Below are 25147 nucleotides of genomic sequence, written 5' to 3'. Positions count from 1 at the left end.
GTAATGTTATGACTGGTATTTAATGAACTTAAAATTATGATTTAAAACAGGATATCCGTGCAGTCATAATGGATCCACATAACTCTTTGGACTTTGAAATGGTATTGTTGATCAAACTGGCTGTTGTAAGGAAAGCATAAGATGTGGTAGCTGAACAGGAAGTAGTTGATATTTACGCTGGGGTGGGTTAAATAAGATGCTGTCACAGTAACTAAGTTAAATGGGTCAGAAGGTGTGACCATAAAGTATGTAAAGAGAGACTGCTTTTTGAAAACCTATACATTGATAAAATAACTCACCTTCAATTTATTGAACTACTTTCAGGCACACTTTTCATATGTTTAGCTCATTTGCCAAAAAAACCCAAACTTTTCTCTGAATTCAAAAACAGTGCATGAATTTGCGTAAGTTGATTTCCAGTTTGTTTTTCTACAACTCATATTTTCTTGTCAAGTGAACATACTTTTCGTTTTTGTTATGCTCAGCTATAACACTCACCTACTCAAGTTCTCAACTTTTCTGCATAAATAACATGTTGAAAGCACACTTTGGAGGTAAATATCTTCACAGTATCTGGTAGTCATGCAATTTGTGATGGGTTGATAGTTTCATAGACATGACTTTATATCTTTCTTGAAACTACCTGTTCTTTCAGTTTACATGGAATCTTGGATGACTTTTCAGTTGAGGTTCTTCTAATTGTGGCCTGTTCTCTTCGCCTTTACCCCCAGCCCTATGTGCTCTCTAGGTTAAGCCTAGGCTCTTCTTGCTGTAATTCAGGGTCTCTGCTCAATCTTGAGGAGTTAAGCCTTGAAGCTCTAGAGATATTTAACCAGGCTTGTTTGGTTTATTGTCACCAAAAAAGGTGACAATTCAGAAACTAATTAATGAACAGATTGAACATCTCTGTCTCTTGGAGGGCAGTGTCTATCGGAGAAGTGAAATGGACACCTTGAGATGGTAACAGCTTTGACTGTCTAACTGGAATCCATAATGTCTGTCTGTCAGAGCCTGATGGTACTCTTGACCTTCTAGCCTGACTCAGTGTTGGCATGCTTTGCTGATAAATTCCTTTTTACTGTAATGTACATGATATTTGATCTCTTAATAACTGTGTTTGAATTATTCATTAGTGAAACTTCAGACTGTAAATGCTACTTTTTAAGAAAGGAAAGTCTTGTGAGTTTTAAAGGATGGCACAAGCTTGCTTTCCCATCAGCTGGACTGACTGTGCTACACGGCTGCTCTAGGTGGTGTTTCTGTCTGTGTGGTGCATGGGTGCTATTGGATGTGACATACACTTGCTGTATTGGCACAATTTTAGGTTATGTTTGACTTGACCTTACGTTTATGTCACTAGTGAAATAAATGACAGAGGAACAGTTGAGACATTAAACTATTATCTTAGAACCTCTATTTGTAGTAATAATTTATAGTGTTCTTATGGAGAGCATGTGCTGGTATCAGTCCTGAGGGACTTGGGCAAGAAAGCCTGTGGCTCTCTGGACCTGATTTATTTCAACCGTCTTGCCTTTGACTCTGTTTTTGACTGATAACAAGGCAGCTACTTTGAAATAACATTGAGGATTTAACTGCTTGATTTTTGCTCTATGGAAAAAGCAAAGGAATTTATCAAGTAGCTTAATTTTGATTGAGCACTCGCAACCTATGAACTCCAATGCTGACATAATTTCAATGGCATCTTAAGTAATGATGACTGATAAGCACAAAAATTATCCGGGAGTGGGGGAAATGGTAAAGAGCCATCGCTGTGTGTGTTGCTGAGGCTGATACCACTTTCTGGACTACTACTGATACTCTGGGAATCTTGTCAATTAGTAGGCAAATGTACACACAGGTTACTGATTTTTTTTGTTTGTTTCTTCTTTCCCTGCTTGCTGAGCTGTAAAATGCTTATCTAAATCTATAAGCAATTAAAATACCTTTGCCCATAACAGATCAGATTTTCAAGACCAAGCCACTGGCTAATAGTCAAAGCTGCAGCTATGTTAATTTAATTGAAATATTAATCCAAATGTAGAACTACTTGCAGTAGTTGTCCAGCATAAGGTAGCCTTTTAGGACTTTAATTCTTGCTTAGGCATGCAACTAATTTTCATTCAGGTACATGACATTTGTTATCTAGGTCAGGTGTAAAATTTACTATCTGTAAAAGTTTTTCAGTAAATATTTTTAATGTAATGAAGAAATAAAAGTCTGTGTCAACTTTTGTGCGTGTTAGTGAAGTATTTTCATGATTATGCCAAACTTGGAAGTTTTTGCTTAAGTCTGCTTAGTTATAAATCAGTCACTTTAATTTTCTTGTAATGAATGAGATTTGTAAGGAAAAGCAAATCTAGGTGTCCCATTAATGACTTTTGATAAGGAAGGTATTTTTATGATTTTCATGACTAATACTGGTCAGTAATGTCACTGAAAAATTAGTTTATTCTGTAGAAATAATTTTCTATCTGGGAGAGGCCTTAGGAAAGGAAATATGAGAAATGTGTACTTGATAACATTAGAAGTAGGTGATGGAGTATGGATATTGTATACCGCTTACAAGTGGGACTCAGCACTTGGATAATGTCTAATGAGTAAGGCTAGGATTAGGTTATTATTTGTAAGATCGTGCTATGGTTGATATGGTAAACAGGAACTGGAAAAAAAAAAGCAAAAAGAGAAGTGACACAGCAGTAAACTAAGAAAACTGTTTTGGCTGCTTTTAAAGTGCATGTGACCAGAATAATGTATGTCAGAGCCAAAAGACAAATTACAGTAATGGTTGACATAAAACAAAAATAAAATCCAGAATGGCAGATATAGCTCTTAATTGATAAGAATTAAAAGGTTTTATCAAGAAAGGATATGCAAGATCACTTGAGTGCATGAAAACAGCATGAAGTAAGACTTGAAGGTGGGCTGCAGGTCTGAGTAATGGGCAACTTCATGTGGCTGAGAAGTATTGGGACTTCAGTTTGAGTTTGCGCTGCAGGCCATACATCCAAAAAAGGCTGAGATTGTAGTTTGAGAAGAGTCCTTTCTTGAACAGATAGGAAGAACTGAGTCACCAGTTCAGTGCTGGTTATCTTTGCATGTGGTTTTAAATGAGATGCAGAGGGAGAAGACAAAGTGTATATGATAGGGTCTTGTGAAACGGAAGAATATTGAGAGTTACGCTTGGATTTCTTTTGAGGTCTGTCCTGTTCTATCAAAAGACATGTAACATCTTCAGATGCCTCACTAATATCCACTGCAGTCACTTCCCTAAACAACTTGTCAGCGATGATCTGCCCTTTTAGAGGGAATTATACTGGCTTTTGAGAGTTCTCTGAACCAAATCTGTGCCTAGAAAACTGATTTTCACAGGGATGGGTCAGGTCAAGCTCTTCAGAGCAGGTGTTTTTGCCATCATCCTCAAACTGCCTCTGTGTATCTAGATTATGGTTGCTTACCGTAAAGTGTTTCTCATGCTTACCTTCCTCACAATTTGCTGTTAAACCAAGGTGGTGAACTGTGCAGTAAACAGATTATTTACTCATGGATTAGATGTTTTGAGACCACATGTAAACACGCCACAAGGCATTGCATCTCATAGCTCTATATATTTGAGGCAAAGCATCAATTCACAAAGTGTGGGGTTCAGTTCAGGAGTAAGAAATGATAAATTTAGATGTTAAAATCCCATCATTGTCATTCGACATTATGGGCTGCTATCTAAATCTCCTGTTCAGCCTAAGTTAGAAACTTAAAATTATCAGCTGAATTTCTGTCTTTGCTTCAGTGACTGTAGTGGTTAAATCTCTACTGACCGTGCTTGTAGCTCACGAGCTAGACACAGAAATTTGTATCTTTCTAGGCAAGGTGAGTCCTGCTGCAAATTTCAGTCACTGTTCATCTCTGTTATGAAGTGTTATGTGTTGTTAAACCAAAGATGATTTAATAATATAGGACTGGAATAAGTATGTCAATCTATTAAGGCTTCAGCACTCATGCATTCTCTTCTGAGCTACTTTGTAGATCTTCCCTCTGGTTTGGAGGTAGTCAGGTGTCTTAAGTCTCTTAGCATCTCTGTAGTTAATCTGCTGGTGAAGTACACCACTCATGCACCTGATAACATGCTCTGGAATCATATAGTTTACAGAAACAACAGGATGAAAACAATTTATAGTCACAAGCTGTTGTGTCATAACTTACCAGCTCTTCACAGCAGAGTCAGGTGAGGGAATTCGGAAGACCGTGAAGTTTTAACGTAGGATTCAGACAAACAGTCATGTTTTGACTACAAGATTTGCGCCAAGATGACTGGATATCACTTGTTTAGGAGAACACTAATGGAAGATGTAGTTTCTTGTTAGGAGATAAAGATTGAGTTTACTATTTTGTGAAACTATGTAAATGGAAGGACTCTCTCCTTTAATGGATAACTGATGTGGTTTCTCTGCAATATCTTGTCATAAATATCTATTTGAATGTTATCACTAGAATGTTGCCTCTATGATTATTTTTTGTGGGGTTCTCAAAGGGTTTAGTATAAGCCAGATTTGTAGCGAGTAGAGCATACAAGATCCGTCTTATACCATGCGATTTCAGGGTAAAAAGGTGATAGTGGAGAATGTTTTAACTGTAGATTTTGAATCTCTTCTATCAGTGGGGTTCTGGTATTTCTGCCTGAAAAAACTTCCCCATCTTTTCTGTAGGGCTTGTGACCCTTATTGCTCCACCATTACTGTCTCTAGTAGTGCTGGAACTAAGAACTTGTTTACTACTATCATGGTAAGTAGTGGCAGCAGTTGCCTCTGGCAGCTCCTAGCTCAGTGCTGGAACGGAGCAAAGTGTTGAAGTGGTTTGCATATGAGTGAGTGTCGTGTAGGAACTTTGCAGTAGTTCCGTAACCAACATGATGGAAGGCTTGATTCTTTCATTGACCTTTTATAGACAGCTCTGCAGTGTAGATGGTGAGCTTTAAAGCACTCTGTTTGTCAAAGGAAGTTTGCTGTTCACTTAAGCAGTGTGGTGAGATTTATGGTGTCCTTTCTTCCAGTGAGCATACTTCATAGGCTCGTCTCTTGAGGAATCTTTGAAGTACAGAAATAAAATGGAATATATTGCAGGAGACATATGAAATCTGTCATGGGCACTAGAAAGAGTTGCTTATTGGTAGGTTAGGGTACAATTTCCTCAAGAAGAGTTGGCATTATGAGTTACTTGGGCACAGAGGGATTTTTTTTTTTTTTTGGTCCAGTTTGTTTTCCTTGTAACAGTAAATCATGCAAAATTGATTTAGTGGAACTAGAAGTATATCTTCATGGGTGGTTTTAAACAGCCCACTCTGCCAGGGCATGACTCAGTCAGATGCTGTACAAGATAGTTTTATTTCTCAACATATTTGCTTGACTACACTGCTACACTAATTTCTGTGGCTTCCAGACATGTTGTTTATGCCTGGATAACCAATAAAATGGGCGCAGTAGGTGTGCAGTTGCCTTTGGGACAGTTCCAGTTAAATTCTAAGATCCTGAAGTGTGCTGTGGCCTTCACAGGACAGGAGCAGTGTACTAGAAGGGCCAAATAGAAAAAAAAAAAGTGTAATGCAAGGAATCATAGGGACACTTTTTTGGAAAGCTGCTTAATTCTTCAAATTCAGTAGTGTGTTTTCAGCTAGTCATGAGTTAAAGGTAGACAATTTTCCTAACACCTTATTGTGTTTATGCAGTGAATGACACTTCAGGCAGCTCGGATTAGAATGCCTGTGTTAAGAATGTATGATTCTGGAAGAAGTTCATTAAATTAATTACTCAGTTCCTGTAGACTTAATGTTCTGTGGAGAAGATCATTGCTGGCAAGGAAACTGTTGCTACAAAGCTCCATGGCACACCGGCAGATTTGCAGATTGCAGTTCACCTTGGGCACTTGCTTTCATATATGCATCCCACCTTGTTGAAACTGTTTTTCCTGTACTGTTTATTTGGCTGTCATTAAAATCCTCACTCTAAAGCAGTTTTTCTTACTTTAAGTTTTCTCAGAAGTAGTGTTAATGCATTTTCCAGTTCTCCTGTGTGTCTACCTTAAAGCAGAAAGATCACATTAGAGCTTGCTGATCAAGGTTGTGTTTCCATTTCTGTAAGATAGTTTCACACACCGTTTTCCCCTTCAGAACTTCATGTAAATCAGAACTCCCCTGCATTCATCTCATTTCCCTTCAGAGCGAATGTGTTATTTTGCCTTTATCTCCACTTGTTAATGAAACACTAAGCGACATCAGGGTGTTATAGTTATACAGGAACCTGTCTCTGCTCACCAAGTGTATTTTGTATGCAGGGGTTCTATGCCTGCAATCTGAGAAATGCCAACTTAACAAGAGAAAATATGTCTTTTCTCTTCTTTGAAAAGTTAAGAAATCTGTATTTCATTATTTGCATTTTAAACTATGGAAAGATAACCCTTGTCTCTAAGATTGCAAACACTTTGAAAACGCATTTACTTCAAGTGTTATTGATGATGGTTTTCCTGAAAGTTAGCCAGTGCTTGGTAGGATTATTTACAAGAAAGATTAAGTTAAAATATGGATTCCTAAATAACATTCTCTGAGTATTAAGTAACAAGGCCTATTACTTGCCTTGCTGTGTAGACTGAAGAACAAGAAGAATATGTGAGTATGGGAATTTGGCACTAAATGATAAACGCTTTCTCCCCCCTCAAGGTGATGGCCAAGAGATTTATTCACATGTATGCGATATGTGGATAAAAAAGAATATTAATATATTTTATTAATATCTTTGGGTATAAAATTTAAGAGATGTTTTATGTCTTTCTTTGTATATTTTATAACAGAAGCGGTCATTTATTGACCTAAAAAGAATCTTATTTTCTAGGTAGAAGATACATCTGTTAGATTTTTATACAGCGGACTGCTGTGAAGTAGGTAATGATATTTTAGAAATCAATTTAACCACTATTTCTCTTGTAAGCCACATCCTGCTGATTTGCTTTAAAGTTCTTTAAAGTCCTACACGGTGACCTCTGTACCTTGACTCTTGTGTCTCCTTACACTCTCTTAACACACTTTAACAACTTTTCTTCTGTCCCAGCAAAAGGGGACAGAACCCTTACTTCCTCTTTCCCCTTTGTACCTCAAGTGTTTCCAGGATCTTCCTTTCACCCTCCAGCCCCTGCAACTGTAATCCACACAAAGGTCTCCAGGTAGAATTGTCTCTCCTCTTCACCATTCTTCCCCTCACTCCCTTTTCCTGCTACTTCTCAGCTCCACAAGTGCTTTATTCTCAGTGATGAGCTTGGTGTCTTGTCAGACATGCAGTTCTGCCCATACCCAGGGCTGGTATAGACATGGCTTGTGTTCTTCTAACTCAACAGAGCATTGCACGAGGAAGGAAATGAAGAGATGGTCTCTATGCCATCCAGCTGTTTGCTGCTGCATACACAGAGTGCACTTCAGCCTCAGATATGACCATTAGAGATTTCTCTCCTATTTAATCTTTACTGGCCCAAAGTCATTGTTAATGTTGCTACTGAAAAGAGAATGGTAGATAGAAGAGGGGGAAGCAAAAACTGGAGTATGATATTCCTCAGGCTTCTTGCACTGCTCCACCCTCTACTGCTGCTTCTCCAGGGAGGGCCAGACTCTCTAGTTCGTAAGCTGCTATATTAAGAAACTGTATACTGGAAGATACAGCTTCAGCAACTCTACAGGCTCAGATTTGAAACCACAGAATTGCTTAGTCCTGCTTTGAGTGAACTGTAAGTTATTTCCTGCTCCTCTAACCATGTGACAGTTCTCTCTGAGCACAGCTAAGATGTGGTCATTCTTTGTAAGTAGACTTTTTTTTCTTTTACTCCCCCTCAGTTAGCCAAAGCAAATAGAAACATCACTTGGCTTATGACACAGAATATACACAAAGGCATCCAAATAGGCTTCTCTCTGTAAAACTGTGCTTAATTTTTGTGGTTAACTGAAAAGAGGAAGAAAACTATGAACATCCTGTTAGTGGTATGTGTTCTGTACAATAGCACAGGGAAAAGCTTCCCCTTGTGTTTGCAAAGAAGGAAGCAGTAGTTTCTGATAAATAAAATGCAGGGATGTTTTTTCTTTATTTGCCTTTATTCTGTAGTTAAGAATCTCCCAGATATGAAATAGATTTTATAACTGGGCACATGGAATTCTTTGGGTTTATAATTTTAGTAACCTGGCAATTAACCATTAAAAAAAAATAGGTTTGGGGCTTAGTTTTCTGCAATTTTATCTCAACCAGTCTTTTTTAGCCATACAGTAGGTGTTGTAATTTTGACCTTTCTTAAACAATGTTGGCCTCTTTAGGTGTTATACTGCACTTTTAGCACTGTTCTCTGTTTGTGTAGCTGGAACTTTAAACTGAAAACTCTATGAGGTTTTAAAGTGTCATTGCAACAGAAGATTCTGGTTGCACTTGATCTCTTGAACTCAGTAGTGATTCAACAAACTGCTTATCTATTTAAGAAAATAATTTGTTTTAGTTTTGTCTTTGAGAGATTTGCCCATATGCTATTCAGGTGCCAATATTTATATCCTTGAGAGATGGTTGCTATATCTGTATCTCTGTACAGGGTATGCACTTCCTTGCCTTAGTTCAAGCATGTACAAGATGCAACACACCCAGTTGCATTATGTTAGTGTTTCACAGCATGAATGGAGATGGATTTCTCTTGGAGGTGTGGATTTTACTTATTCCATGTAATGGTTTTCACTCATCTTTTTATGTCATTTAGAAGGGCTCTCTTCTAGGGTTTCTGTTCTTCATTGAGACTTTTCCTTAACAGTCTCTTTGAACACCTCTGGCTTTTGCTACCTGTAAGCAAGAAATCCCATCTATTCCAGTGCCCTCTGTGCTGTTTAGATGAGGGTTGCTTATTGAACAAGTGTTCCTGCTGCTCTCCCAGCTTCACACTGTGTAACCCAGGGGTCCATCCCTCATGCTAGCCATACCTGTCTGGACCGTACTTTTCTGTTCCCGATAACCAGAACTGACAGGCTCAAAATATGAGATTGCCACCCAAGGTACATTGAAGCTTAGTGGCAGAAGAATGTGTCTTGTCCTTTCTCTCACCTATGGTCAGCCAGTTGTGATAATGTATTGATGCTGACAAACTTAAGTAGGGCAGTAGCATGAACTCAGGCACTGTCTGTGACTGTCCATGGTGTTTAATTTGTTGGCACACTCCCTGGCACAGGTTTGGGTAATGCTAGCTAGTGCTCGCCCAAATTAATGAGCATGGGTTTGGGAACAGAATGGTGTCAACACGTAGATGGTATGGGTAGGGCCATCTTTGCCCAATTGGTGTTGTGTTGGGAGGAGAGTGAGTTCCTCTGTGCAGATGTGCTTTCTGCTGTTGCCATCAGATCCAGAAGGTGCCCCTGGTCCTAGTTACTAATATTTGCATAACCAGTCAAAGGTGCCAGGAGACAAAAGCAAATATAGTGCTGGGGATAGAGAGGCAAAGTCAACCATCTGTTCTGGTGTTTTAGTAGCACGTACATCACAGAATAAGGGTCAGTTCTGCTGCTCTTCTCATAACCGTCCTCTCTGACATCAAGCCAGAGTCAAACCTGGTTTTCATGCCAGCAATGAAATTTAGTCTTGTCTCTTTGCTGTCAGAAATTGCTTTTGGAAACCTGAGAAAATGGCAGGTGACTAGAAGTTTCCAGCAGACAAAAATGTGCCTGTGCTTGTAGCAACCTACTGCAGTAGACAAATGAACAATTGCATCTGACATGCTGTGAACACAAGCTTGTAGGGCTCCTGGTCCTCTTCTCCAATTTCAGGAGAAAAAAAATCTGCTAAGGAGATCAGGCTAACTTGTAGCTGTGCTTCTACAGATTGCATTAGGTACAGCAGGGGTGACCTTAGAGGCTGTTGCATTTAGCTTACTGTACTTCTTGGTTACAGAGCACTGGCCTACCAAGAAAATGAATTCTTGTCTAGAGCTTTCTTTTCTGATGAGTAGTTTGTAAGTAATTTAAGAGAACTGCTCATCTTCAGAGACTCCAGGGATGTGCTGAGGTCTCTTGGAATCTTCACTGCAGCTGCGTTTTGGAGCATTTTAGCAGGTTTATGTCAGTTCAGACACAACAATTTGTTTCCCACTTAAGCTCTAGAGACAGCTCAAGGGGGTGTTGGAGTGTAATTAATGATAGTTTAATCATCACATACTCTGTCTGTTCTGGCATCTCGCCTTAATAACTTCATTCTGTCCGGGATGTAAAGGTGTGAGCTCTGGAACCTTTTCAGTTCTGTCTTCTGCATCCATTAGTTCTGTTAGATAGTGTTTAGATGCCTCAGTTCTGTAGACAATTACCTGAAGGTTTTATTTTTTTTTTCTCTAGTGTGATCTCTTCTTCCTACTCAAGCCATATTTTTTCCAGTGTCTGGTTTTGTAAGTCAGCACTGGGAGGAACTGCACCCCTGGTGATGCTTGGCACTGTAGAAGCAGTTCTTCCACTGCAGGTAGTCATTGTTTCAGAGCAGAAAGGAGATAACAATCCATCATGGATTTAGAAGCTGAGTGCTTTTAGTCTTAATTTCAGGATGGTGACTTGCATGTCTATTCTGGCTGCGATAATTGCTCTAGCAGTGAAATGACGCAGTACCCATATCTGTGTCACTGGAAATAACTTCTTCTCCAAGGTCACCACATACAGACAATATCACTATGATGTAAGTCTGAATTAGCAAAGGGTGTTCTGTAGTTGGCTTATTCTGAATAAACAAGCCAGCCATAAATAAGGATGTCTGCCATGCATCATTAAGGCTGTTTTTTCATGTCAGGTGCTTGTTGGCACTTGTTGAAGTTCAGTGTGGTGCCCTGGTTTGTTGGAGTAACCTAGTCCTGAAGTGATGTGATATGTCATTTCTTTGACTCTGGGATTCTTCAGAGGACTGTAGAGTTTGTCAGAGAACTGCAGCTTTTGCATGGGGGTTGGCAGATTTAGAGATCTTAGTTCCATATCAGCTAATATAAAACTCTCAAATCCTGTAGCATATTGTATTGTCACATGATGGATGGCAGAGGCTGTCTTCTGAAGGATGCACTTTTGAATGACAGACGTCCTATGGTGTGCTTTCAATGCTAAAGCTAGTCTTGCAATTTGTCTGTAAATCTGCTTCATCTTTTGTAAATAAGTCCATGTGCCTGGGAGTGAATTCTGGACTATCAGGAAATTGGGCTTCCCTTTTTCTTCCCAGGTCTCGTCAAGGTGTGGCTGTGTTACTGGCATACACCCATAGGGAGAACATTGCTGTTTGTACCACAATATTGAAGTTTCTGGCAAACAATATAATTCCTAGGTCTTCTGAGAAGCCAGTTATACAGACTTTAATTGGATGTTCCTAAAATTTGCTATATGGAACCTGTAGCAACCGTTATGCATTGCTGGTATGTAGGTCCCACTCCTTATTTCTTTCAGGAGACTGGAAGAGAGATCCTGTTTCTATACTCTATATTTCTATTTTTTTAATAGGGTGTAATTTTTCTTGAATGCTGTCTTGATTGAGTGATCAGCTTGTTTTCTCTAAACTGTATACTCCTGGGACTGATAGTATCTTCTGTATACTGAACATAAAGAGCTTCCTGTTTCTATGCTAACAGATTGAGGCCGTTCAGGTGCTCAGAGCTATTGGTGTAGTTAGTTGATCACAAAGGAAAGGCATATCCACAGAAAAACTGGAAACTGTCTGCTTTGGACAAGGAGGACCTCCTTTCAGTCACTGGGATTTAAGTTATATCTGTACCCTTACGGGGGAATATCTGATTTCCAAAGGTGTTAGACATCTGAAAAAAGCAATCAGCATGTCACTAATAACCTTTTTAAAATAATTTAATGGTTACAACAAGTATTAATTAAGATTTTTATTCTGTTAGTGTGGTGTCACAATGTACTTGCTGTCTTTATAGTGTCATAAAAGCATTGCAACTTATCATTGCACAAGTGGAGGTTTTCAGAAAAGTGGCAAACACGTGACCTGGCGGTAGGGCTGTTGCCAGCTCTCCCAGGCAGCAGGAATCAGTGACATTGGGCGTTTTAGCCTCACTGGCAGCTCCAGAGCAGGCACAGAGACTTGCAGAATAGCAATCAAATCTGATGCTTGATTAGAGTAATGATACCGGCTGATTGCACTGGCAGTGCAATACAGATTGATTGTTTTCAGTATTTCATTTTCACTGGGATCAAAAGCAAAGCTGTGTTAAGATCTTTTTCATTAAAGTTGTTATTTTAGCTCAGCTTGCACTATTACATTAATTCAGACAACACTCACCAAAAAGAGTAAAGTACAGTTTCAGACCTAACATTTCTTCTAAATGTTCTTTGTAACAACAATTTTCTGTCTTAAGAGTTTTTAAAAAATCTTAAATAACTGTGTTCATGTCACAGTTGTATTGGTGTGACTTTGTGGATTCTAAGCTCTTTTATTTATCTAATAAATATTGATTGTCTTTATTGTTAGCTTTGTTTCTCACAAAATATGGTGCTACTTCAGTACAGTTGTAAGTAGAATAAAATAATTGTAGTATTATCTGTAAATTCAGGCTGGGACATATTTTTAACTTTTCATGTAGCATATTTGTAATTGCTGCGGAACAGTGTTCACAAGTTATGAGCTGGAACAGAGCAGTACTGGAGAACTAATTATCTTCTTTTTTTTTTGTTTTTTTGTGGGGATGCTTTTGTTCTGACCCATCCAAACATAGGAATATTTAAGAATAAAAGATTGAGAGCAATACCACTGGCTCTGTTCCTCAGTTCTGCCTGTGGTTGCTCATTAGAACCACTACATGAAGTTGTACTACCAGCTGTGCACTGAAGGAAAAAAATAGTATTAAACTGGAAACCGATGAGTGGACATGAACACCAAAGTGTTGATTACAGAGGAAAAATACATCCTGCTGCCATCTTTCTGCTGTCTTTGTTGTATAAATAAACACTTTATCATTAACTGTAAATGAACAAGTTCTTTGTAATTTGTGCTGTTCTAGTTGTGCCCACCAGAACAAGGAACCTGGTGATAAGAAATTTTCTGGCACCTTACAGAGTTACAAAGGAAGAATCTTTGCTTCAGGGAAAGAGTTTTCCCATTCAACATCCCTCTGTGCATTTATTTTTGCTTAGTAGGTAGAAAGTTCAGAAAGGAAATTGTAAACTCTGTTGTTAGTATCTGGGCTTCAAGATTGTTCTCCGTCTGAACTTTTTTGCGAGTTCTAGCTTGGCAGAGGTCACTTGTATCAGTTTCTTTTTTCACCTTGAAAATTGAGTATGGGGAGCTTTTCTTACATGGTATAGATTTGGGAGTTCGTCATACCTGGGTTCATAATGCAAACAAAAATCTTGAGCTGCAGATCCCATGCCACAGAATATTGCTGAGGCCAGTCTCTTAATGCAGTTTCTAAGAGACCTAAGTAGTAATGCCAAAAGCTAAACTAAGCTATCTCTAGCATTTTTTATTATGTAGCCTTAATTCCTCATTAAAGAAACTTAGATGTATGGGTTGATGATTGCCCTTATTGAAGAGCTGTGTGGGAACAAGGATAGAGTGCTGTAGTTTTCAAAACTGCTTTTGTCAGGTGATTATCTAGTTCCTCTGGCATTGCCAGCATCAGTGGCTTTTAGTTTGTTGGGCTGAGAGGAGACCTTATTGTTCTCTACAACTACCTGAAAGGAGGTTGTAGCAAGTTGGGTGTTGATCTTTTCTCCCAAGCAACAAAGAATAGGATGAGAGGAAACGGCCTCAAGTTGTGTTTCTTTACCAAAAGGGTTGTCAAGTATTAGAATGTGCTGCCCAGGGAAGTGGTTGAATCACCATCCCTGGAGGTGATTAAAAGACATGTAGATGAGGTTCTTTGGGAGAGGGTTTAGTAGTGGGTGTGGCAGTTTTAGGTTAACAGCCCCTCAAAGGGCTTTTGCAACCAAAACAATTCTATGGTTCTCTGATTTAAGGGTTTTTGCTGGTCAAGGTTATCATGGGAGAGACAACTGAGAAATGCCAGGTAGGTGGGAAATTACTTTTATTTCATAAAAATAACTTTCTTTTTGCCATTAAGTTTTGAGTCATTTGCTTTGTGCTCTTTATTCTTCCATCTTAACAGTCAGATGTTAATATGCTGTTTAAAAAGTCAGTAAACTTGTTACAAAGAATTTACAGCTATGGTTTTGTCTAAATTGGAAGTAAGTGACTTACCTTAAGCCCAAGATTTGCATAGAATTGGCCGCATAAGACCGCCATTCTGCAACACTGCTTCCAAACTACTAAAGTTTGTTTATATGTGGGTGAATTCAAGTGGCTTTTGACCTCCACAGTACGTTAGTGAAAGCAGTGCTTTGGGCCTACAAAGGAGGAACCTGTACAGGCAGTGACAATTGTAGCTGTTAGATGTAACTCAAGAGGCAACCCTCATGGTAAAAGAATATCTCAGTTTCCTTATGTTCATGCTTATAGCATGTCAAGGACATTCTGAAATAGTCAACAGTGACCAGACTATCAAGAATTAATGTTCACGCACTGGGAAGAAAACTAACAGTAATGATGTGAAAATTAAAATGGTTTAACCTTTGCCATGTAGCAGAGAAGGTAATGTAGACACACACATCCCATACAGCCCCAAAATAATGGATTTCTGTCTGTGGCAGCATACTACTTTGTTTTTTTTTTTTTTTCATCAATAGTTCTGAAGGCACTTTACAGAGGTAGACGTCTGTGTTTCCATATTACAGATAAGGAAACTGGGGTATGGAGGAGGAATAAACTTCATGCAACAGGCTATTGCCAGAACTAAATGAAAAATAGTAGTCTTGCAAGCATTCAGGTGATGCTTTCACTTTTATGTGCATCTTCTACTGTGAAAGAGCTTTTAGTGTTGTATTCCTGGAATGAACTTTGAATTTGGCCAGGGATCATATAACTACTACATCTTCATGCTGCTTTTTCCTGTAGTAGGACTTCGAGCTGCAAATAACTATCCATAGCAGACTCCATTATTGGTATAAAAAAACCTTATGTACAGTTATGAGTTTCCTTATATCTGACTTGAATTTTCATAGCTGTTGTGTTCAAACATGAACTGCTGAGGGAGGAATTAAAACCTGTAGAGCCATGGCAGAGTGGAAGTGTGTGTGGGGGTTGCATCCCTAAGTACCTTTATGTAAGTGGATTGAGGCTGCTTTAGGGGACAGGACACAAGTTCTATACACGATTGTGAGACCAGTGCTGGCTATTAGTCAAAGAGGTTTTATTTTTAATAGCCTTTTCTGAAATTTGTTAATATTTTGAAGGGGTTCTTTGTTTTACATTGGCATGAAGTTAATGTTTTCTTATAAAAGAGGTTTTTTTCTTTTAAAGCAACTTAAGCTGTTTTATTTCAGTGTTCTTTAAGTATCTGAAGTCAAAATTCCTTCTGTTTTTCTGTCCTCAAGTATGAAGATCATAACAGAAGTTCACCTAAGCATCACCTATGCAAAGCAAATATTCCTTTTTGATTTTTTTTTTTTAAATCTAGGCCTAGAAGTACCAGTATATGCTAAATGGCATTTTCAGGGGCTCATTAGTGAGTGTTCCAGAACTGGGATAATTTGAGAATTTCTGAAGCTTATGCTTTACATCCTTTCTTTAATAAATTTAACTGTTCTGAAGATTTTTACTTGTAAACATGATGATACATATACCATTAAGTGGATCTATAAAGAACTACAGTGGGTCTAATTCTTTAAAAAGCAACAACAATGTTGTATGTTCAAAGAAGGTGTGAGGATCTGCTTATAAGAACCTGCATTAAATATGAAAATAGTATGTAGCATCTGGAAAAAGGTGGTTATGCAGAAGACTGATTGATGAAGGCTGAAGAAAGAGGACTGTAGTGCATGAACGCAATGGGTTGCTGGTAGAAGAGGGGAAGATGTTGACTCAAAGGAGCTGGTTTCCCTTATAGCTGTATAGGGAGTGGAACAAGGCAAAACAGATTTGAACTCAAATTTTATCATGTGAGTTGTGTGAAACTCATGATTCTCGCCTTGAATCTGTATGGCTTGAAACACCAATCTGTGATTTTTTTTTATTTTTTTTTTTTTTGTATATGACCATGAAACATAGTTTTGAGAACCAGTTACTCTACATATCTGTACAGTTCTCTATTACTGTAAGGATTATTCTAGACTTGTGAGTCTTGATTACTTTAAAATGGCTCAAAATCAAAAGGTAGACTTTAATGTTTCGTCTAAAAACTCCCTGAGCTTTGAAAAGAAACAATCTCATGTGCCTTGATTCTGAGTGTCTTGGGAGGCTGGGGGTGGGACTCCAAGACAAAATGTCTTCTGTAGTGAGAATTTTTGCTCCATGGCAGTAGGACAGTGACAAATTTGTGGACAGCCTGTTGTTCTGAAAGTAACTAAACATACAACTTTACCAACAGAAAGAAAAAAAACTGTATCTTGTCACATGTCTGCTGATTCCTGGCCATCTGGGGTTTGAGCAGTGTTGGGCAGGGAGAGTTGGCTGAGGAAGCTGTGGGGATGCTCTGCAGGTCGGCAGGATGTGACCGTGCTCAGCTGCTCCTCAATGAAACCCCAGGTTGTGTGTGTCATCTGGGAAATGATCTGCTCTGCTGAGATAGCTTGGCATACTGTAATTGGGAGCGTGCTTGTGGTTGTGGTTATGTCACATCACTGAAAGGCTGAAGTCTTACACGTGTTGTCTGAACTGAGGTTGTAGGATTTAAAAATAACTTTATTCTGTGTCTGATAAAAGCATGTCTCTTTTAATTAATCATGTGCTGCTTGATTTGGTTTTACATGCTATGCCATTTACCCACATCTTAATTTTTCATCTTCTGTGATCCACAGTTGTGCAACAAGTGTTTGAAAATGAGCTGGCCAGTTTTAGCTGAACTGGGGGTTCTGGAAGGTACTGTAAGTGAAGTGAAATTGCATCTGAAGACACACAGAAAAATGTGACCTGTATGTAACTGGCCGACTGAGGATTAGGAGAGAAGGATCACTTTGGACAATTGTGGACTTAAGTCTGGACAAGCCCTCTTACAGTTTTTTAGATTTATTAAAGAGCAGCCCCATGTTTCATCCTTTTTTGTTCTAACATCACTCAGTGATCGCTAGTACCTTTTCCGCATCAGTAACAGATTTTCAGTGAGGATATTGCAGCTGACTTGTGTGCTGATCAGAACAAGCCAGGGGATCTGTTCTGGGCTGTTAACATTTTTGGGTTTGGTCTCTTGATCCTTTAAGTGTTTTGGGCTATGTGTTGTGTGGAACTGTCTTTTAACTTAGATTAAGATTCTCATGTTTCAGAAATGATAGGAAATATGAGACATGGCTTTTTGCTACTTCAGAAAATCTTCCTCTCTTCTCCCTTCAAATAAGAAAAATGGAAGCATCTCTTGAGCAGTGGCTTTATTTTTAATATAGCCTTACTTTGTGTATGGGGAAAAAAATACTAATTTCTTAGCATCTGTCCATGGTGCATTTTTTAAATTTATAAGCAATCATAGGAAATTAAGAAATGAAATGCAAGCTTTAAGCTTGAAATTGAACACTTGGTGATTGTAGCACATAATTTCACAAACAGAACTGATGAGGCCTCAGTGTCCTCAGTTGAGTAATTTTTCAACTTACACCAAATAAAGCTTTTCTCATGTGATTATTGGTTATTTACAAAAGACTCTCTTATGTCAGTTCTGTCAAATAAAGGGAAATCTTGCTTTAGTTTTCCTGTCTGTGAAGCAATCAGTCTGTCTTCCGAAAATAATGTCCTGTAAATGGAATTAAAGTTAGAAGATTGTTTCCAGCTGCTGAACTTCTTGAAATCTGCCAACAAACTTCTGAGGTTCTGTATCTCTTCTTTCTGTGGGGAAACTAATTTAAAATCCTGTCTGTAGCATCTGAAGATAACTTTTTGCAATACAGGTTTGTCTTTAAAGATTAGATTATTAGTGATTTGTTAAATATATCTTTAACAGTTATAATAGGTTTAAAAACTGAAGTAATAACAGTTTACCCAAATTGCAAATAAAGAAGTATCCAAATCCCCAGTTGACAAACACTGTCGCATGTCAGACTAATTTATGAAGATTCTGGAGGCGACTGGGTGCAAAGACATAAATGATAGGCCAGTCTGAGAGTTACAAAATCTAACTTACTAATAACCAGTTTCATAGTCAAAATATTGTGCAGTCCTTGAAAGTATTTTTATCTACAGAAAAGTATGTGTGTACTCTCAAGACAGTGTCATCACACTTTTTCTTTTCTTTTTTACAAGATATAGTAAACATAAGTAGGCCCATTCAACTGTTATTAAGGGGGAAAGGCTAAAAAGACAGTCAGATGGATCTATTGTACTCGTTCTTCTGTCATCTGGGGCCATAATTCTTGTGGGCCTTCAGATGAAGTTGTCAGCAGGAAGCCAAAGCAGTCTGCCTTTAGTGTCTGTAGTCTTTCTCCTTCTGCTGCTTCTTCCTATTTCCATCCCTTCCCATTTAGAACAGCAAAAGTAAGTAATTACTAGTTGATACTTCTGTGTACTTACTGAGATCTTTAAAATTTGCTGGCAATGTGTAGTTGTGGTTGTATTTCTTGCTGTTACGCCTGATTTGCACCTAAATTATCATACTGAACACCTGGATTACCTGTTATCCAGGGCTAATAAATATTGTAGAATTCTGAACCTAATTAAACTCAAGTTTTCTAAGTTACTGTGAAAGTGCAAGGAAGTATTTTTGTATACTCTCTGAAATGCCTCTGCTACTTAGGTGGAAATTGTTAGGGAAGCACACTTGCATGTTGTTTATGTGGCCTAATTAGCTTAGGGATCATCTGAATAGTGGCAGGCTTATTCAGTTCACTCAAAAGCACTGTTGGAGGAGATTGCAGTGCATGCCTTCTGTAGGATTGCGTGGTGATGAGAACATTCACCCTGGAAGTGGGTTATCAGCCTTTCCTAGCAGGAAGGGAACGCACTGTTCCCACATGGCAGGAGATGTCCTCAATGCCAAGAAAATAGCTTCACTATGCAGAAGGAAAATGAAACTGCCAGAAAGAGCAAACAGAGCTTGGCTGTGTAGGCCACCAAAGGCCTTCCCTTGAGAAGCGAGGAGGAGGTTCCAGCCCCTGATCCCTGCAGCAGGTTTTGTTTATGTTTTTGTGTTAAGAGTGATGAGCTTAAATGCATAGGTGTGTTGAGCACAGAAACATTTTTGGAAGCTCTATAGATTTATGACACTGAAGATGATTGCAGAACAACAGGAAGATACTGTTGCTGTCAAACTTCAGTTTTGTTTGCTTTGAGTAACATAAATTTATTCAAGTATTGACATTTGAGTGTGTAATTGTTTAAACAAACTTTTTTTGAGATAAATTAAGATTTCAAGCAATATTTCTGCTTGGTTGGTCAGTGCTACATTCTGGAGTTCTATCTTCAGAATACTTGTAATCTGCAGAAACCAATATCAACCACTGAGTCCTAATTGCCTCATTTTCTGTGGGTTAGTCTTGATTTCTCATAATGTTAGCTGCCCTGTATTCTCACTTCTGCTTCTTATCTGTCTCATTCATGAGTCTTGATGAGTTTCCATGCCTTCTGCTGTGACTCAGATAATGCTAGGCTGTTAGGGATTGCCGTGGTACTGAGGCTTCCTGTCCTTATTGTGGTCAAGATTAGAGTTACACCTAATTGATTTCCGCAGTGAAGTGGTACTTGACATTAGCACATCTCTATTCCTGAATCTTGCTGTCTAAGGAAGGCATGAATTTACCACTGTTTTTAATGTCAATGAGTAGTGGTGGCCCTTGATTCTTGCAGAGTCACCCTAGAAGCAAACTATGAGCTATCTTCCTCCTCTGTTATCAAAAAGGAAATGAGTGATGCAAGAGCACCCAGCATCACCTGGTCAGGCTTTCGCACATTGGCTTAGCCATAATAAGGATTTCCACTGTAGTAGGTCTTAAAAAATGCTTGCCACAGGTACCTTCTCATCAGCTGTAGTATTGCTCAGGCCATTTTTTCTAGGTGTCTGCTATAAGAAAAAGATAATAGAAATATTGATTTTCTGTTCTTACAGGGTTTGAATTGCACACAACTATTCACCATAACTTTTTTTTCACAGAAGCCTTACAGTGTCTAATTGTGTTCACTGTGATTTTCAGACCAAAAGTCTTCAGACCTGATTTAGTGAAGAACATGAGGAAGAAATTTTTTACAATTAGGGTGGTAAAACAGTGATACAAGTTACCCAGAGGGTGGGGGATGCCTCATCCCTGGAGACATCCAAGCCCAGGCTGGATAGGGCTCTGAGCAACCTGATCTGGTTGAAGATGTCCCTACTTATTGCAGGAGGTTTGGACTAGATGACCTTTGAAGGTCCCTTCCATGCAGCCCAAACTGTTCTATGATTTCAAGAAGCTACAGGCATTGTATCAGCATGTTTATTTTTTTTCAATAGGTTATTCTGCTTGGAAACAATGGCTACTATTTGTATTCTTACATTACAGGGCAATGTCTTTTTTTCCCTGGTTTTATTTGTAGGGTACTTCCAGGGACTGGGAAGGGTAACTGAGAAAAGCAAGCCTGTCATGTGAGATTAAATTACATATGTATGCAGCGTTCCTGCACATTTATTGGAAAAAATGTGACTCTTAATATTGGGGAAAGATTGGTACTTGCTGCTAGTGTGTCCTCAGTAGTACTGTCAACATGTAGCACATAACAATACTGAGCCATTAAAATCATACATCAAACTTAGTTGTGTTTTTGCATGCACTAAAATGGTAGTGATTAAGCACTGGAACAGGTTCCTCAGAGGTGATTTGCAGCCTTTAAACTTAACTGGACAGGACCTTGAGCAATTTGAGCTCTAGACTTTTACTCTTGCTGTGAGCAGGCGGTCGGACTGGAAGACTTATAGGGGCCATGTCTGACCGAAGTAATTTTGAGTCTTTGATCTTTGTACCACAAGCAGTTGTCAGCTCTACATGAGTGTTACAAAAACCATCCCGATGGGCCTTGAAATGCTTTCTGTTCTGCTGTATACTGAGGTGGCTGAACATCCTCTTAACAGCCTTAATCTTGCTGCTGCTCTTTGACTTTTGGGCCACTATGTTTTACTGTCTAGTTTTCAGTAATTTCTCAGCTTTTCACAATCCATGTCAGCCATAACTGATCTAGTGTGATGACTCTTGCTTGGAATGAGGTGTGCCCACTGTCTGTGTTGACTTGCTTTACTGTTTTTGAGAAACACTGAGTTACAGCAAGTCATTAACTTTACAGGCTACTGCAGCAACTGTTCACACCAGAAGCTCATCACAGTACACAGCTATCTGCTGCCCAGTTGGAAACCACTGGTGGCTGCTGTGATCACATTCTACAACTGTGTGATGACTAGTTGTGGCTACCTTTTGCAGGCAGGAGGTGTTTTCATTAGCCTTTGCTGATAAGCACATATCCTGTAGTATGTGTGTCCAAGGATGAGACCAGCTCTGCCAGTGAGTCAGCCAGTGTACAGCTGACAGCACCAGACTCATTGCTTCGTAGCTCATCAGTTTGAGGGGTGTGACAAGTTTCTGGAATCAGTGGCATGTCCTCTGGCCAGAGGTTGACCATGGAAAAAATAAAGGGAGCTGGGGGAGGGGGGGTTAGTTCTCATCTCCATGGCCCATCAGTTTTTGGTGAGCTACCTTATGTCTTTCCCCATGCACCTTTTCCAAATATATAGATACATAAAAAGGACAAGGTCCTCGCCAAAGCTGTTAAGCAAAGCAGTAATGCCAACTTCAAAATTCTTCTCCTGAAAAAGTATTAACTTTAGACATTAAGTAGCAGATCAATTTACTATATCTCAGAAAGAATGCACTAGTTACCTTGAGGACTCAACTGTAATCTAATTCTGTATGTAAAATGGGTGGCATGATCCCCACAGTTTTAAAGAATGTTCTCTTCAAGAATGCTGTGAGAAACTGAACTGAGTGTATTAATTGGCTTCAAAATAGACAAAATGAATGCTTATTCAGAAAATATAGTAGAATACTCAAATTATGATATTTGCATAAACATTCTCAGATGCTGCAACTGTGCAGTTAAAGATCACTATTTTATTAATTTATGTGACTAGGATTCATAATAAATAGTAGTAGATTATGTTCATATATTTTCTCAAGCTTTAAATTTTGCTGATAAGTTTGTAAGTTTCCAAAGGCTGTGGATGATTACATATTTTTGCCACCTGTCTTCCAGAAGCTGAATAGCATAAAGCATGGAACCACTGCTCTGCAGGATGAAAATGAGCAGTGGCTGAAGTAAAAGGAGTTGGATTTTATTGTCCCTCTCCCCACAAAAATACACCTTGTATTTTTTCCTGTATTGTCCTTTTACTAAAAAAAAATGATAGTGGTGTAACAGTGGAATTCATAATTGTATGTTCTAACATCTGAAAGCCTCATGGCGCTCTGTCAGCACTAGGAATTTGCACAATGCTAATGAATAAGTTAAAATGTAATTGAACTCTAAGCTTAGTAGGCCTCAAAGCAGCACCTACTTTAGATTCAGTGAAATTGTTCTCTAACTTGTAAATTAGGCTCTACTTATAAAGAATTCAAGTGTACATTAAATCTGTTATGATTGGGCAGAATGAGGACATGCTCTTTTTGTACAATATTCTTCTGACTACTCATGGGGTGGGTGCTGGCTCAGTGTTTTATACACAATCATCGAGTTACGACAGTTACTGGTTTACCCAGATAATCCAGTTGGTGCTTTTACTGCTAGATATGATAGGAGGCAATGCACAGGGAACCCTTCCTTGACTCAGATCACTATTTGCTGTGCCTTGAATTTAAGTTGCATAGTTCCTGCCAAGACCACCCATTTCTGTGGATAGTACTGTTGGGGGGAGGTTAGTAGAACTGGACTTGTTTTGGAGGGTTGAGAAGGTTTCTTGCATGGACAGTGGGATGATTGCTGCAGTTGAATGTGATGCCTTAGTTACACTGTAGAATGTCCCACCTATACTCTTTTTTGTTGTCTTGTGTCTACAAGATTATCAGCTTAACAATGGGGTAATGATGGAGAAGTGAGAGAAAAGACTGTTAGTGGAAGTTTTGAACGAAGTCTGACCAGTTGTGCCCAAAGTTAAGTCTTCGCCTATTGCAACATAAGAGTAAAAATGGCATCTCTTACACCTGAAACTTAGTGTCAGCTGTTTGGTTGTGGTAGTATGGCTAATTGAAGGGTCTCCTTTTTACTCATCTGATAAATCAAGTTATGATTAAAATATTGATGTTGCACTGTAGGTTACAGGGAGAGCAGTTTTACTCTACACTTAGCTGTAGAGCATTTGAGGAGGCAACTGCAAAGCTTTCTTTTCATCAGTCAGTCATGCTTTAGCTTTTTCTGTAGGTTACCAGAAAGCTTAGTTGTCAGTCTGACAACTTCTGAAGAGGTGGTTGCAAAGAGGAATAGAATTATATCTTGCCTTGGGAAAGTTGCATCACAGTTCTTGGTCAGAGGTTATAAAGCTTTCCCAAGGAGCAGCTGTCAGTCTGGCTAGATTACTTTGACTTTATTTTAACAAAATTGGAAGGTTTTTTCCCATGAAACTTAGGTTCTTCTTTTGGTTATTTTAAACCCATTGAAAAGTGTGACATGGGTGATACTGATATTTAGTAGATAATGTTATAATGCAACAAGACATGTCTGTATTCTAGATGTCAACTGTTCTGGCAAGTAGTCAGTGTTGATGAAGGCCAAGTAATGCTTGTAGAGCGTGTGGGGAAAATTTAATATGGAGCCCATGACTCAGACTAGGAGTGATCCCTCCAGAAGGGTCTGGGAACCATAACAGATCTATGAAAACTTCTGCTTAATGTTCCATAGTGAAAAGAAAAACAGAACTTTTTGATTTACAGGGAAATAGAGAACAAAACAGAAAATATTATTATGACCCTGTGTTCAAAGGGCTAACAGACTGGATTCATACAGCATTAGTCTCATCCACAGTCAAAGAAGGATGTAGTAGGACTAGCTAAGATCCATGTAGGAGACTGACAAGGCTAATTAAAGTGTGATTTTTTTTTTTTCTTGGTATAAGACTGGCTTAAAACTAGTATGACTTCCAAAACAGTAGAGAACTTTTAGGGCAAAGAAGTGTCATAAATATATATAAAAGCATGTGCAGCATGGAGGGGCAACTATGAAACCATTAACTCCATGTCCTAATATAAGAACAAGGAGGGACAGTCAACTGAAACTAGAAGCATGGCAGACTTTTAGGTAAAAAAGCTCACTCTTCACACAGTGCCTACAGGAACAGTGAAATACAACCCTGCCCAGTGTTGTGATGCCCAGAGGTTCACATGGCTCTGAAGAGTGATGAGATACATTCACAAAGGAAAAATCCAACATGTGCTGTAAAACATGTATGCTGGCTCAGGGAAGCTTTGAACCTGCCAGTTCCTGGGCTTGTGCTCCCAAGATTCTACAAGATGATGAGTTTAACAATGAGATGATGTTGGACTCTTGTATTCTTATGTAGGTGTCTGGTGCTGTTGGAGAGTAGATCTTGGGTTAGGTAGCCTCTGGTCTGTCCCATTACAGAGCCTCTAAGCTTTATGACTTGGCTGGTAAACAAATATTCTTCAGAGGCTCCAATTTTCATTTCCTCATAGACCTCTTAAGGTAGGACACATATATACTAGAAAATCTGTTGAGGAACATTCCCAGTGACTGAAGCAATTTGGTGTGGAATAATCTTAATCTCTTATTAAAAACTCTCAGTTTGAAAACAGGATGATTTCAAGTTGCCAGCAGGGAATGAGCCTAGCTCATCTGAATTCTCAAACTGTGCCCAAGAATTTTAGGAGTTTGCTAGTTGGCATAGGCTAAAATCATGCCAGAGGCCATTTGAGCAACTAAGCAACATAGACAGTTGAGTTCCAGTACCCAGGAGTGTTTCCAGGCACTGTGTAATTTACAGCTCTAGCCGGAATATTGCTTATCTGTCCACTTTGAAGTACTGAAAAGAAAGAAATGCAGTTGCACAGTGGGGCTTTTCTGTGTGACCACCATAGTAACTGGTCTGCCTCTGAAAGTCTCTTTGCTGATTTTTTTTT

At 38.9% G+C, this 25147-nt stretch overlaps 1 protein-coding gene across 2 annotated transcripts in view; it reads left to right on the top strand.

Moving 5' to 3' along the window:
• The window catches only part of WASL (WASP like actin nucleation promoting factor), a 52089-nt gene that overhangs the window by 1646 nt on the left and 25296 nt on the right, over positions 1-25147 (top strand). The window lies entirely within an intron of this gene.

This window comes from Columba livia, chromosome 1 (assembly GCF_036013475.1).
Source record: "Columba livia isolate bColLiv1 breed racing homer chromosome 1, bColLiv1.pat.W.v2, whole genome shotgun sequence".
NCBI classification, from domain to species: Eukaryota; Metazoa; Chordata; class Aves; order Columbiformes; family Columbidae; genus Columba; species Columba livia.
The sequence above is the reverse complement of the archived record's forward strand: the minus strand, read 5'-3'. Positions and strand labels throughout refer to the sequence as shown.